We start from the raw sequence: 17,378 nt of genomic DNA, 5'->3' as shown, positions 1-17,378 counted from the left end.
CTCTCATTGTTCTTCTGACATAAGCTTTGTAACTGAGTTCTGGTTGGAGCCATGTCCATATTGTGCTTATACTGCCTGAGGAACGCCTCACCCAGGTCTCTCCAGCACCGAATTGAATCCCGCTTCAATTCCATGTACCAATCCAAGGATGCCCCAGATAGACTATCCTGGAAGAAATACATCCACATCTTCTCATCGTCTGTATATGCGGATATCTTTCTATAGTACGCCTGCACATGGGTGCGAGGGCAAGAGGTACCGTTGTATTTGTCGAATGACGGCGCCTTGAATTTATGCGGGATTCTGAGTCCTTCAACCAATCCCATGTTGGTAACGTCAAAACCGAGAGAGTTTTGACATTCCATTGCTCTGATTTTTTCAGCAAGGGCCTCCACTTTGCGATCTCTCGCATCATTTCTACCCAACATGTTGTCGTCTTCGCTGAGCATAGTAAACAAATCCTCTTGTCTGTCAACAATTGGAATTCTGTTACGGACCGGAGCATGGATGACTCTGGGACTAACAACATCCGGAGCAATCGGTTGACCGTCGACTCGGATACCCCTCAACTCTTCACCCACAGCGTAGTTGTTGACGGGAATAGCAGCGGCAGGGACCTCAGGAACTGGGTTTCCTTCTTGCAGAGGCTGGTTGGGCGGTGGCAATGTAGCTTCTTGCCTCTGGACCATTGCTCGTAGCTCTTCTTGGCCTTGTGCGACCCCTTGCATCATGTGAATAAATTGGGCCATGCTTGCCCTCATCTCTGCCAACTCGGCTTGTACTTGATCCATGTTGCGTTGATGGTTGAGCCTCGTTGAGTAGCGGTGCGGCCTTTGGTCAGCTATCCTGTCTGGACACAGGAATCAAAGTGAGAAGATGGCCTGAGAACACCTGTTATGCAAATGAGATGAGTATGATGCATGCAATGCTTGTGCAAATGCTTTGTTTTCAAGGAACCCTTAGGGTATTATTTGCAATATTTTGAATTTTTAAACAATCGATTGCTCATGGAAATATTTCATTCAATATATTTTGAGACAAAGAAATACAGCATTTTGATTCATTACAAAGAGAAAAGGTAAATGACATCCTATGGATCCCTAGAAGCTCGGGATGCTGGAAGACGGGAAGTGCACAACTTCTTGATCTCCCTCTCATAGGCAGCCTCCATGTCAGCTTTCTCTTTGGCAAGTCGATCATACTTCCTCTTCCAGAATTTGGATGACTGAGGAAGCAGAGAAGTCCAAGTGTCGTTCGGATCGTCGATCACTCGGTGCTCGAGAAACTCAATCATAGCATCCTTCTCCTTGAGCTGCTGCAGCAATTCCTCCCTCTCACGGATCCAGGCACGCGAAAGGTCCTCCTCTCTCAACTCCTCTACACGTTGGGTAGGGAGGGTTGAAGGCCCAGCCACATCCAACAGTGCAGGTCCTGGATGATCGTACGGCATCAGGTAGGTTGCAGCTCTCTGTCTGACCCAAGAAGTATAGGGCTCCAAAGCAATGCAGTTCTTCGGACCCAACTCATTCCTACTCTTCTTACGGATACTGCGCCATGCACGGACAAATCTGGCTTTCAGGCCTTGGGGATCTTTACCCTCCTGGAAAAACGCACCTTCTAACAGAATGTTATTAGGTTTATCTTTCAGGGGGAACCCAAGCTGACGTCGTGCAAGAATAGGATTGTAGGTAATCCCACCACATGTACCAAGAAGAGGCACATTAGGGAATTCCCCACAATAGTCGATGATCTGAACGGTATCGTACACGCGATCATACCAGGTGATATCATCATTGGTGAGAGACATGAGTCTCTGAGACCACCGTAGACATCCCTTATTCTCCTTGAAAGCGACTGTCTGCGGCAAGTGCGAAATAAACCACTTGTACAGCAGGGGTAAACAGTAGACAATGACTCCTCCATTCTTCATGTTCCTCAGGTGCATGGAGACATATGTATCACCCAACAAGGTCGGAACTGGATTAAGGACTGCAAAGATCCTAATGGCGTTCATGTCAACGAACTTGTCGAAGTTGGGGAACAGCACCAACCCATAGATGAGTAGCACAAACAGAGCCTCAAAGGCGTCCTCACTCATGGCCTTCCCATAAAAAGTAGCTTGGGAAATGAGGAACTCGGAAGGAAAACCCTGAATTCCGCCTTTGGTAGTCAGGTTAGCTCCAATCAGCTCTTCATCTATGTGCAACAGACTAGCAATCTCTCGAGCAGATGGAATACTCTCTAGGCCACTGAACGGCACTTGATCCAGAATCGGAATCCCAATGAGGTGAGAGTATTCTTCCAAAGTCGGCAGTAGCTGGAAGTCTGGGAATAGGAAGCAACGATGCAACGGATCGTAGAACTGAGCAAGAGTACTCATCAACCCTTCGTCAACCTGAGTGGTGAGCAGAGGCAGAAGCTTCCCATAGCGAGCTTTGAAACCCAAGGGATCTAATACATATGATGTCAGATTCCTTAACTCTTTTACGTCAGGCTGCTTGAAGCTGTATTTCTTTGTATGTCTTTTTGGTTTTTCCATTGTCTGAAAAATTTGCAAATAAACCCTTTAAGTTCCTTGAACATTTTCTTTTTCTGATGATGACATGTATGCGGATGAGTGCATGAATGTATGAATGCAACAAACACACTCAAGAATCAAGCAAGTCACACCAAACAAAGGTCGTGGGAAAGCTCTATGTATCCCTAATATCAATCATCCATTTTGGTGGATTTAGGTTTTCACCTTATTGACACCCAAGTTCCATTGATATTAACGGTACATGAACCGGTTCAAACATCCCTAATATCAACCAGCCGCTTTGGTGGATTTTAGGTTTTGCACCTGATCCGGGATCCATTGATATTAACGATGTTTGAACGACTCAACCACGAATCACGGGTTTGTTGAGAGTCACGAGCATGGAGTCTCGGTTAAGAACCACCCCAAGGGAGTGTACTAGGGTTTAAACCTGCCAGACATGTTCTATCAGAGGTTCCCATAATCATCGTTCCATCTTTCGAATATTATCGGAGGAACGAATACTCGTATTCCAAGAATATTCTCAAGAGAAACTCTTATGAGTGTAGTATCGCGTGACAATCGTATCAGAACTGACATCTGAACGACCTCCGCACTACGGTCCTAAAAATAGGCCAAGGTGGGTTTGGTAAACTAAGGTCCTTGGCTTCTGCGGCACATGATTGAAAGAATAATGCCTAACCACAAATGACTTGTGTGACATTATTGGTTCAACATGACCTCCACCAAGTGAATGGGCTCGCAAGTCAACTGGCTAAGGAATACTCCACACCAGTCGACAAGACTATGCCATTCTCCTATCCTAGAGTGCACTCGAGTTCGGGTATAGAACTCATCTCACAGACCACCAAAGCAAACAGCAATGTATGTCAAGCAAATCACACATTACAAATCAATACAGTGATCCCAAATGGTACAAGAATAAATCAAATAACAAATAACAATATATCACAACAAAGGTGAAAAGTAGGCACTACCGCCAAGGAAAATTATGTCCCCAGCAGAGTCGCCACTTTTCTGTAGCGGTGTATTCGTCGCCATATGATTTATCAATTAAACCATAAGCAAAGCATACAATGAAGTTTCGAGTCGCCACCGCACTTTTATTTATCCAAAGGATTGGCTAAAAAGCGAACAAAAGCCTAAGAAGTTTTACACGTAGAAAACTAATAAAAGAACAGAGATTCCGGGTAAGGGGTAAGTTACGCAATGGGAAGGTGTTAGGCACCCACTACGTCCTAGGTACTCCTAGGGAGCCCTTTTCACACTTGTTGTAAAAGATTGTTATTTGTTAAGACATATGCATTGTGCAAACATGAGTGAGATGACGGGGAAAGAATGTACAAGTTTTATTGGGTTTGAGCGGATGAACCCGCTGCCTACGTACCTTCCATCAAAGGTAAGGATCAAAACGCCGTAGTTCGGCTAAAAGATTTCCAAAAGTGAGTTGGATTCAATTTTAAACAATAGCACTGAGGCTTTTCATTATCAATGGGAGAACACTCGACCAAAACCAACATCCACCATGCGAGGATAGCTTCGACGTACGAGAGGGGTTAACCCTATTTTCAGTACGGAAGTCTTACTGTCGACTCACTAAAGATAAGGTGAGGTTTACATCAACCACAATGATAATTGAAACCTACGGCTAATGCATGAAAAGATTAATGGACATGGCCAAAACAAGTGAATGAGTGAAGTTAATTGATTGTGATTATGAAAGTGAAGTCAAAGTATGATTAAGATTAATTCAAAAGAAGTATTATGAAATGGAGTTTGTGAAAAGAGTCAAGGACTTGAGTCCAGGTTTTTAGTTTGAAAAAAACATGAAGATGTTTGCACAGTGTCTAAGTCAAGTTTAAGATCAAAGTGTGAAAAGGTTCTAGGACACAATGAGGATGAATGAGTGAGGATGGAAAGTAAAGCTTCTCGGGAGGTTCACTTCTTGAGATCATATGAGAAATGATTCAAGGGTGTCCTTTGGAATGGAAAGTAAGTAATGATGAAATAAACAAACAAATGATACCGGATGCCACTCAATGGTCTTACTCCAGTCTCACAAACAAAAGCGGATATCGGATACCAATAGCTGGATTTACACCAATCTCCATAAACAGAAATGGATATCAGAGGCCACTCAATGGTCTTACACTAATCTCCTCAAAAAGAAAACAATGAAGAAATATGGAAGTCAACTGCCAGCTTGTGGGACTTAGGTTAACCCCACACATGATCATAGGGAAAGCAAAAACAGGGATGTCAGATGCCAACTTGTGGGACTTACTCTAACACACAGTATGATCCTAGGAAGACAAATGCCAACTTGTGGGACTTACAATTGTATCCTCACATACAAACAATACAACAAAATAAGATGAGTGGCCAATGTGATGGACTTATACTCACTTCCATATCATAGGAACAAATGCCAACTCGTGGGACTCACAATTGTCCTCAATGGGTAAACAACAATGATGATGTCAAACAGACAAAAGAGATGCTCATGCATTAATGACAATTGATGGTGATAAATGCGTAACATATAGGCAAGCAAATGCACATAGAGCAAGCAATCAGTCAATGAATAGCAAACAGCACACTCTATAGCCAAACAATTGGGGGCTCACACAAGAGGGTTTGACTTTGAAAGTCCACTGTAATGGGTGAAGGTCGCTCTTAACCTGGCCATTGAGGGGCTCAGGTGAAGCAGATGAATAGGAGATGAGGGGTGTGCCTCATTGCTTCTATCTCAAATCAGAGAGAGCATCAAAGAAAGTGTGGGAGTTCAGAAAGTAGGAACTCTCTCCACATTATTGACTCGATCGGATCTTGGGTATTTATCTCAATGCTTCAACCAGGTACTGGGAGCAAAGAGAGGACACACTGAATAGTGGGGGATAGATTGCTTATCCCTACCTTCCACCAATTGCCTTACTTGAAGGACTTTTCCTGCTGAGGACAAATATAAACAAACACAGGCATTGCCTCTTAAGGAGGGCTTCAGACAGTTTGCCCGGTCAAATAACAGACCGGGTCTCCAGACTACATGAAGAAGAAATATTTATACCTCAAAAGCAAATGCTAAAATAGCAAAGCAAGCAAGTTCAAAGAACTTAGGCAACTAAAGTACCTGAAAAAAGTCAAACTCATTAGTAAACAAGTCAACAGTCAAAATCAAAAGAAATGGATAAACAGTCAACCACAGGAGGTCAACTGTGCAAAGCAAGACTCAAGTTACATGAGTCACCTACAAAACAAAAGGTTAGCACAATATAGACAAACAAACATCAATCAAATTGGTGTGATCTTGGAAGCACTATGCTCAACCTGAAACAGATAAACTCAACATAAGTCCAAAGGACCACTAGGACTAGCCTAGGGTCAAACATGAAAGAAAAAGTCAAGGCAGCAAGGAAAAGTCAACTCAAAGTCAAAGTCAAACATTTGGGAAGCTAACACACTTGGGCCCACAATCATATCATGCATTATGACTATTTCATGAACATTTAAAGTCAACACATGGCAATGGGAAGCACACAAAAGTCAACAGAATGACTTGCATCAAAAGTCAACTCAAGCAATCCCAAAAATTATGAAAATAATCACATTCAATCCTAACATCTAACATGGTATACATGTAAAAGTTCATGGCATTTGGATGAGAGGAAGGCAGCCAATTAAAATCATGAAGTCAAACCAAATTCAAGTAAGCATGGTGAAAGTCAACAAGCATAAGTCAACTTCAAAAAATCATATCAAATTGAAAACAGAAGAGAAATGAATGAGATTAACACCAATGCAAAGCTTGAGATGTCTAGTTATCACATATGAAATTTCATGGACATACAATATGATTTGAGAATTTCACAAAGGATTTGGCAAGGCATAGCACAAAAAGTCAACACATGACCCAAGCATGGAAGAAAATTCACAATCAAATGGAAAACAGCAAGATTAATTCCAAGAAAATTCATACATCAATTAGACATACAAGGGATCATTCATGCAAAATTTGGGGTCAATTGGATGTGGGGAAGTGTGTGAACAAAATTTGTGAAAAATGCATGATCATAGTATGACATCAAATGGGACACATGACTTCAAAAATTCATAACTCTCAATCCACAAATGATAAATGCACAAACTTTATATGGAAATGAAGGTCAATGTGTCTATTTTCACCACAAAAAGTTTCAAGGGCAATGGATGTAACATCATTATTTCACAATTGAAATGGCCAAGGGTATCATTCATGCACACATGTTGAGAAAATAATTGCCATAAAAAATCCAGTTAATGAAAAAATGATTAAAAATCACCATTAAATTCTAGACTCATTTGTGATCATGTGTAAAAAATTTCATAATTTTTGGTGAGAAACGAATGAAAAAATAATGTTGAAGTTTGGATGAAATTGGGTGAAATATGAAACAAACTAGCAAGGCAAGTGGTCAACACAAGTCAAAGGAATGGCAGAGTTGTAAATAACAGCTTCATTTAGTAAAACGACACAGCATAGGCAAGGGAAACGAAATGTTCCCATTGGCTCTCAGCCAATGGAACAGTACATGCGCAAAGCAACAGCCAATGGTTGTTCATTCTTCAGGGTTTAACATACAGTGTTAGGGTTTTGGAAGCAAGGCATCGTGTTTTCATGTCCATGCAAAATTCAAACAGCATACAACAATCATGAGCACAAATCGTGAACACTAACATCATGCATCACCAGCCAACAACAACACAAGCATGAATCGTGAGCTTTTTCTGGGCAGGGCAAGGTTAACAGCAGCAATATTCATTCATCATCCTAAACTTATCATGCAATTCGACCAGAAGTTAACCAACGAAACACATCCAAACATCAATAATCAAATACAGCCTATGAACAACCATTTAACCAACAACCAAAACAACACTTAATCAAGCAAAATCTGGGCAGGGAATAAGCATGAACAAACAGGGCATGAGCTTCAATCATCCTCATGCATTCAAAACTAAATCACCCAGAAATCTAAATTAAATATGGCAATCAATTCAGCAAGGCATAAACATCACAAATCCATAAGTAAAATTCGCAGAAACATGTTGGATAGCAAGCATCGAACACAAATGTCATTGAACATAAAACTCTATTTCCAAATATCTCATGCCACAGCCAATCATTTTAAACCATTCGAAGTTCCTAATGCTCATGAAGTGAAGATCTATGAGGGACAGGCAATAGTTTTAAGAAACAAAAGAGTCGAAAAACCAACCAGATTTTGGAGCAAAGATGGAATAGTGAGGGATTGATGGTAATAGCTTGAAACAGACCCCCTTTATGGTGTATAGTGATGGATTCTTGAAGGTCCTTCGCTCAAACTAGCTGGAAACCAACTGACTCGAACTTTGCCATTGGAAGGGGTTGAAGTAGCAGCAGGGAAATGAAGCCTTCCAGATATGAAATGGTGATTCAAATAGGCCCCAAAATGTTGTTCAATTGATGGAACAAACAAACAGCTCGTGGTTCTTCGAAGGATTGGCCAGAATTTTTCCAATTGCCAATTTGCAAGAGATGAGAGAATGTGTATTTTCTGTAGTTTCCAAGTGGTGGCTAGGGTTTAATTCAGCAGAACAAAGCCCTTATATGTGCTGTTTAACAAGCCTTAATAGAATGGTAAACTTGTTTAGCTCAAAAATCACTAATTGCCAACTTTGCTAATTTGCACATAAGTGGGAATGGAGGGTGTAGGCTGGTCGAAATGGGCTTTAGGCATGCTGCAAAAGACTTATTAAAATGCTGTTTGTTGTTTGTTTAAGAGTTGCTAGCATTGTTTTACTTGTGTGACTCCTCTTGCTAAAATACCAAATATGAACATTGCATATGGAAGGTGTAAGCTTGTGGTCGCATGGGCCTTGAAAATAGGCTGCAATTGCTCATTACACATGCTGTTCATGATTTGCTCAAAGAAATACTAAACATTGCCTTGCTTTGTGAAGCTATTTGCACCATTTGTCAATTATGCATTTTTGTCCAAAATTGTGGTATGGTGATGGAATATGCATGAATTAGGACTTGAGGCAAGTTTCAAATGTGATTTTAAACCTTTCCCAATTGGCCAAAGTGAGAAAAAGTGTATGATTCAAAAAGTCAAAGTTTGGTCAAACTTTGAATTTAAATGCAAAAGGTCCAAAAATGCCATTTTGATTGGCAAGGTTTTAGGTCATGAAATTTATATTTTTGGAAAGAGGATGAAAAATGTGGTGTGTGGGAAAAAATCCCACCAAATTTGGCCTTATGGTTTGAGAGATATGCCTCTTTGAAGTTCAAGATTTTGTGAAAATGATTTGATCATATCTTGACAACTATACATGGGATTTGAGAGTTCTTGGACTTTTTGAAAATGGGAGAACAAGATCTTCAACTTTCATGTTGGGCAAAAATTAATTTGAAGCTTGTATCATGATGCAAGTTGAGGATCAAGAAGTTTCTATTTTGGCAGTTAAAATTACAGGTCCACTTTCTATTTCTGGAAAATTTTCTGATTGGCTTGATTTTCTTCCATGATGAGGTTTGCCATGACATATGAGGCCTATTAGGACATGAATAAGCTCCTTCAAACCATTTCCATCCATCAAATCCATAGAATCAACCACAGTTGACCAACTTTGACTTTCTAGGGTTTTGGACTTGACTGTGCACTTCTGATGAATTCCAAACCCTAATTCCTTGAGATTTTGACTTAAAATGATGTCTCAAGACAAATGAACTCTTGAATATTGACTATGGTGCCCAAATTCCACAAGAATGGCCACCATCCACTGCTTTGATTGACTGTTGATTATCTAGGGTTTCTGACCTGGCTTTGCATTGACTGATGACATCTGAGCCTTCAACCCTTGACTTGAACACTTCAAGAAGACCCCCAAGATATGTGAACTTGTTGGACAAACCCTAAGGCCTTGATTCCTTGAGAAACATCCTTGCTTGATTGGTAGACTGATCTCCTGATCAGTTTGACCTAATTCTTGCTTGCTTGCACTTGAGGCAACTGAAGACAATGCAAAATGTTATGCAATGGATCATGATATGCTATGACCTAATATGAAATGATATGTACAATGATAGGTGCAAATTTGAGGTGCTACAGCTGCCCCTATTCAATCAGCTGGGAACCCGAACGGATGATAGCGATGGCTGTCAGACTTTCAGGGTAAACAGGGATTGAATACAAAAGAACCGTAAAAATTTGCACCGACTGGATATAATACAAAGAAAATCACGTCATTTACCGATGACAAACTGCATGACAGCTTCAGGAAAGCAAAACCATTTACCGATGGTTGAAGAACTGGAACCTTGATATTTACCGATATCAACTTCAGCACGACCATTTACCGATGGTGGCTGGGGAAAACAAACTTCTGAAAAACCAAACCATTTACCGATGGTTAGAACTTGATATTTACCGATATCAACTTCAGCCGGACCATTTACCGATGGCTGCTGGGAAACAAATTGATGTAGAAAGGAAGCAAGACCATTTACCGATGGTGGCTTCAAAGAAACTTGACATTTACTGATGTCAACTTAGCAAGACCATTTACCGATGGCTGCTGCAACTGAAAATTCGATATTTACCGATATCGAAGAAAACTGGGCCATTTACCGATGGCATCTCCGCTTGGGGAGGAACAAAATCTTTGTGGTGACACCAGACAAGACGTTTACCGACGACTTCTGGGGATTCTGATTTTATTGACAAGGGAACAAAGAATGACCAGACATTTACCGATGACTGGGAATGAGGAATTTATTGGGAAGAGACAAACAAATATTTGCCACTGAAAACCAGGTAGGACATTTACCGATGACTCTACTGGGGATTTTTGTTGGGGGATTATCAGACATTTACCGATGACTGAAGGAAAGACTCGATGTTTACCGACACCGAAGCAATGGCGTTTACCGACACCAAAAAAAATGACCAGACATTTACCGATGACTGGGTGGGATTCGATGTTTACCGACACCGAAGCAATGGCGTTTACCAACACCAAAACAAAGAAGACACACGCGGGTGTTGACATGACACCTACTGGTATCACAAGAACAACATCTGGGATATGTCAAGGCAAGGTTGATCACTTGCTGGGGGTCTCACTGGGGGAGAAACAAACTTCCTGTCACCATCGGGTGAGGAAATAAACCTCTGCGGGGATAATCAATTCTGAATGCTGTCAAAGCAACTGTAGCAGACTGGTGCTGATTTTGAACAAAATTGATCCGCCTCTGCCGGGGATACAGTCTGATGCGGTTTCGAACACATGAATGCATATGTTTGAATTTTTCTATGGCGTAATGCTCCATATGGAATGGAAATGCTACGCAATTTTTGAGGATGCAATGATTACTATATGCAATGCAACATGATGAGAACTCTGCGGGGAGAGATACACAGGTCGACTGTGCTGAGGAATCTTCAAGATAAATCCACTGGGGGAAGCAATACAAACCGCTGCTGGGGAGCCAACAAAACAAATCCACTAGGGGAAGACAAAGCAACTCGCCGGGGAGTAATGAAACAACTTTGTTGGAGAGAAATGAATCAACTCTGCTAGGGGAAAGCAAAGGGAAACCTGCCGGGGATAGCCCAATCAATCCAAGAAAAATTCCGCTCGGGGAAATGAAAAGCTCCGCTGGGGAAGCTAAATCATGCGACTCTTTGGGGATGAGGCTTCATGCAAACCTCAGATAAAATAGACTGCCTTGGGGAATAACTGCTACTCCGTCGGGGACGACCCGCAATATCAACTTAGCTGGGGATGCGGATATCGATCTGCCACGATAACTCACCCAATCCTCTGGTGGGATAAACTCTGTTGGAGAGAAAACTGCTTCGCTGGGGAAGACTTGAACAATCCATAGCTAGAATAAAGATTCTGTCTGGGAAAGCGCTGCTGAGGAATGCTCACAGGTGACGACCTTACTGTGGAAAATATTCACAGGCGACGACCTGCAAATCGGAACATCAGATGCCCCAGGGGGTACATGGACAAGATACGCTCAAGCGTCCTCAACATTCAAAATGATTTTCAAATGTTTTAATCTTTCTGCACGTCATTGTTTAGCCTTCATGTTTTTATATGCGATGTTTATCAAAAATCGGACGTTTTTGCAAACAAAACAGTAAAAGTAAAAAGACAAGAGAGCAATTTATCTGAATAACGACTTTTATTGATTGAAAATGTGCCTGAAAAGGCAAGTACATTGAGAGGCAATTCCTAGAAAGAGGTAATTGCGCACAAAAGGAAAATAAACTATCCTAATGGCAATGTGAACACGGCATCCACTGTTTCCCAACTCTGTTATAACTCATAGATCCTCAGTTTCCTCCCAATTCCTTGCTTTCTGAGAAGAATGACTGGACCGATCACATCTTTGGAGATGGCAGCTGACGAAGCATGACGAGGTACAGATAACTCAGACTGTAGTCTTCGCTTTAATCCCTCTTTTGGCTGGATCGCCCTTTCGGGTTTTCAATCCACCGGGATACCCATTTTTGCCTAAGCCGCCCTTGCGGGTTTTCGACTTACCGGGTGTACAATTTTTCAATTTTATCCCTAACTTTTGCCCGAACCTTTTCTTTCTGTTTTTTGGTTCGCCGGGATGCCCATTTTTGCCTGGACTATTTTGTTCTTTTTGTCCAGCGGGTCAATTTATGCGAAGTATTTTTTGACTACATCTGAGTTAACAGGGGAAGGAAAGTCTTCACCGTCCATAGTTGTAAGCATCAAGGCTCCACCGGAGAAAACCTTCTTCACAACATATGGACCTTCGTAATTAGGAGTCCACTTGCCCCTGTTATCTGTACCGGGAGGAAGGATCCTCTTCAAAACTAGGTCGCCAGTTTGAAAAGTCCGAGGACGCACTTTCTGATCAAAGGCTCGCTTCATCCTTCTCTGATACAACTGCCCATGGCAAACAGCTGCTAACCGTCTCTCTTCGATAAGGCTTAACTCGTTAAACCTTGTTCGAATCCACTCGGCTTCATCCAGCTTGACATCTAATAATACCCTTAGAGAAGGGATCTCCACTTCAACTGGTAGGACTGCTTCCATACCATACACAAGGGAGTAGGGGGTTGCCCCGGTCGACGTACGTACTGAGGTATGGTATCCATGCAAAGCGAAAGGCAACATCTCGTGCCAATCTTTGTACGTAACGACCATCTTCTGCACAATCTTCTTGATATTCTTGTTAGCTGCCTCTACAGCACCATTCATCTTTGGTCTGTAAGGAGAAGAATTGTGATGTTCAATCTTGAAATCTCTACACAGGTCTTTCATCATTTTGTTATTGAGATTCGAACCATTGTCAGTGATGATTCTCTCGGGAACTCCATAACGACAGATGATTTCTTTCTTGATGAACCGAGCAACCACTTGTTTGGTGACGTTGGCATAAGAAGCTGCTTCCACCCATTTGGTGAAGTAATCGATCGCAACCAAGATGAAGCGATGTCCATTAGAAGCAGTTGGCTCTATCCTCTCAATCATATCAATGCCCCACATGGCGAACGGCCAAGGCGAGTTCATGACATTCAACGGGCTTGGTGGTACATGCACCTTGTCGGCATAGATTTGACACTTATGGCACTTCCGAGCATATTTGAAGCAATCGGATTCCATAGTCATCCAGTAATATCCGGCTCTCAGCAATTTCTTCGACATTGCATGACCACCAGCGTGGGTACCAAACGAACCCTCGTGCACTTCTTGCATTAACATGTCTGCTTCGTGTCTATCCACGCATCTGAGCAAGACCATGTCAAAGTTCCGCTTATACAGCACATCATCCTGATTCAAGTAGAAGCTTCCAGCAAGCCTTCTCAGGGTCTTCTTATCATTCTTCGACGCACCCTCAGGATACTCTTGAGTCTTGAGGAAGTTCTTGATGTCATAATACCACGGCTTATCATCAATAGCATTAACAGACTCGGCTGCAAACACATATGCAGGCCTCTCGAGTCGATTCACAGCAACATGTGGCACATGATTCCACCAATGAACCTTTATCATAGAGGATAAAGTAGCCAAAGCATCAGCCATCTGATTCTCGTCTCGGGGGACGTGATACAACTTCACCTTCTTGAAGAACGTCAGTATTCTTCTGGTGTAATCTCTGTACGGAATCAGATGTGGCTGGTTCGTATTCCAATCTCCATTGACCTGATTGATCACTAGAGCTGAATCTCCAAATATGTCAAGTGTTTTGATCCTCAGATCAATGGCTTCTTCTATTCCCATGATACAAGCCTCATACTCAGCTTCGTTGTTGGTGACGTCGAATGTCAGTCTGGCAGAGAAAGGTATATGAGCACCTTTGGGATTGATCAACACTGCACCAACACCGTTACCGTTCATATTCACAGCCCCATCGAACATCAGTGTCCACTTGTCATCAGGATCCGGTCCTTCCTCGACAAGCGGCTCTTCACAGTCTTTCGTCTTCAGATACATGATGTCTTCATCAGGGAATTCAAACATCATAGGCTGATAGTCATCGATCGGTTGTTCGGCAAGATAGTCTGACAGAATACTACCTTTGATGGCCTTCTGCGACGTGTACTGAATGTCATACTCTGTTAAGATCATCTGCCAACGGGCAACACGTCCGGTGAGAGCTGGCTTCTCAAAGATGTATTTGACTGGATCCATCCTAGAAATCAACAGAGTAGTATGGTTCAACATATACTGCCTTAGTCGGCGAGCAGCCCAGGCCAAAGCACAGCAAGTTTTCTCGAGCAGTGAATATCTTGTTTCACAGTCGGTAAACTTTTTGCTTAGGTAGTATATGGCATGCTCTTTTCGACCAGACTCGTCATGCTGACCCAATACACACCCCATTGAAGTCTCGGTGACTGAAAGGTACATGATCAGTGGTCTCCCTGGAACTGGAGGGATAAGGATTGGAGGTTTTGTAAGTACTCCTTGATTTTGTCAAAGCCTTCTGACAGTCATCATTCCATTTGATCGCCTGATTCTTTCTGAGCAGTTTGAAAATTGGTTCGCATGTGGCAGTTAGATGAGATATGAACCTTGCAATGTAGTTCAATCTCCCTAAAAACCCACGGACTTGCTTTTCCGTCTTCGGTTCAGGCATCTCTTGAATAGCTTTGACTTTTGCTGGATCTACCTCAATCCCTTTCTCACTGACAATGAAACTAAGAGCTTCCCGGATCTCACCCCAAACGTACACTTGTTCGGATTCAGCCTCAGCTTGAACTTGACCAGTCTGTCAAACAACTTCTGCAAATTTACCAGGTGCTCCTCTTCCGTCTGCGACTTCGCAATCATATCATCCACGTACACTTCGATTTCGTTGTGCATCATGTCATGAAAGAGAGTCGTCATTGCCCTCTGATAGGTAGCACCGGCATTCTTCAGCCCAAATGGCATAACCTTATAGCAGAACGTGCCCCAAGGTGTAATGAATGTCGTCTTTTCCATGTCCTCTGGCGCCATCTTGATCTGGTTGTAGCCTGAGAAACCGTCCATGAAAGAGAATACCGAGGACTGAGCCGTATTATCCACCAATACATCAATGTGAGGTAATGGGAAATCATCTTTCGGACTCGCCCTGTTCAGATCCCGGTAATCGACACACATTCTGACTTTGCCATCCTTCTTTGGCACGGGAACAATGTTGGCAACCCAAGGTGGGTAACTGGTGACAGCTAGGAAACCTGCGTCCCACTGCTTTTGAACCTCTTCTTTGATCTTGACAGCCATATCAGGACTAGTTCTGCGAAGCTTCTGCTTGACCGACGGACACTCTTCTCGGAGAGGTAACCGATGCACCACGATGTCTGTATCCAGACCCGGCATATCTTGGTATGACCAGGCGAATATTTCCACATATTCTTTCAGCATCTCGATTAGCCTCCTCTTGACAGAGTCTTCTAAAGCGGCCCCGATCTTGATCTCTCTTCTGGCGTCCTCAGTACCCAGATTGACAATTTCCAGCTCTTCCTGGTGAGGTTGGATGACCCTTTCCTCTTGCTTCAGTAGTCTGACCAATTCTGCAGGGAGTTCACAGTCTTCCTCACTCTCCTCTTCAGCTTGGTAGATGGGATTGTTGAAATCATACTGAGCCATAACAGAGTCGTTCACAGTGGATGCCAAAAGATCACTTCTGCATGTTTAATGTTTTGTTTTTTTAGAAAAAGATTTCAATAAAGTCACAAAAAAAACAAAAACATTGCCATTTTATTTTTTGAAAAAGTGGAAACCGAAAATAGAAAGACAAAGATCTCAAAATTTGATTGAAAAAACGTCCTTTATTTATAAACATTGAACATGATGTGGCCCTACAATGAACCACTACGCCTTGGGCAGAACGTAGGGTTTTCATGCAAAATGATAAAAACAAAAGAAAATTACTCTGTCAGTAGAGTAACTTGGACTACATCTTCTGCTGTCCAATTGTTGATGACCTCGCCTGGTGCACAAGGGCGGACCCAGACATCCAAATCACAACCACTATCTTTACCATCAGTAGCAAAGACGTCTCCATGGTTCATCAGCCCAGCGCTGGTGAAGGTGCTCGGACCCGCTTGTACATGCTGCTCTGCTGCGAGAGGCTCGTACCCAATGCCGAACTTGTCTTCTTTTACAGGCAAGTCAACCATCTTGCCCCAGCCTTCAGCCTTACCGGAGTCAACAACCTCTTTGGCTTGCTTGTACGATGATATTGAAGCACCCGGCTTCCTCTGCTCTGCACAACACCTTCTAATGCCACAGTCTCGAATGCCTGGCACAGGGTTTCGTGAATCTCGCCATCCACCTCCACATACTTGAATGAGGAGAGATGACTCACCAAAATCTCCTCTTCACCACAGACGGTCACGATCTGACCGTTCCAGACATATTTGAGCTTCTGATGGAGAGTCGACGAGACTGCCCCAGCGGCGTGAATCCAAGGACGCCCCAACAAACAGCTATAAGCAGGCTGAATGTCCATCACGTAAAACACGATGTCGAAGACCTCTGGACCTATCTTCACTGGCAAAGTGACTTCACCAAACACAGACCGTTTGGATCCGTCGAATGCACGCACGATCAGGTCACTGGGAGTGAGCACGACTCCCTCAACATCGATTTTCTTCAATATCTGCTCGGGCAGGACATTCAGGGACGACCCGGTGTCCACTAGCACATGAGATAACACTGCACCTTTGCACTCCATGGTGATGTGCAAGGCTTTGTTGTGATTACGACCCTCAGGCGTTAGGTCTAGGTCAGTGAAACCTACACCATGCCTGGTACTCACATTTGCTAGAACACTTTCCAGCTGGTTGACAGATATCTCTTGCGGGACGTATGCCATATTCAGCATCTTCAGCAAGGCGTCCCGATGTGCCTCAGAACACATCAGCAAAGAGAGTATCGAGATTTTCGAAGGAGTTTGGTTGAGTTGATCAACAATCTTGTAATCGCTCTTCTTTATGATCTTCATAAAATCCTCGACATCTTTCTGGAAAGAACCCTCAGCCTCCTTCTGAGCCGGTTCTTCATCAACCATTGTTTGCTTGCCCTTAGCCCTTGCAGATGACTCAGCCAGCAGCTCTCACAGGCTGAGGAGCAAACAGTCGTCCACTCCTTGTGAAACTCCCTGTCCTCCAACGTTGTCCACCACAGGACTTGTAACAGCAGGGATCCTCACAGGTCCACATCTTCTCATCGTCTGTATATGCGGATATCTTTCTATAGTACGCCTGCACATGGGTGCGAGGGCAAGAGGTACCGTTGTATTTGTCGAATGACGGCGCCTTGAATTTATGCGGGATTCTGAGTC

The sequence above is a fragment of the Lathyrus oleraceus genome, chromosome 4, assembly GCF_024323335.1.
Source record: "Lathyrus oleraceus cultivar Zhongwan6 chromosome 4, CAAS_Psat_ZW6_1.0, whole genome shotgun sequence".
NCBI lineage: Eukaryota > Viridiplantae > Streptophyta > Magnoliopsida > Fabales > Fabaceae > Lathyrus > Lathyrus oleraceus.
The sequence above is the reverse complement of the archived record's forward strand: the minus strand, read 5'-3'. Positions refer to the sequence as shown.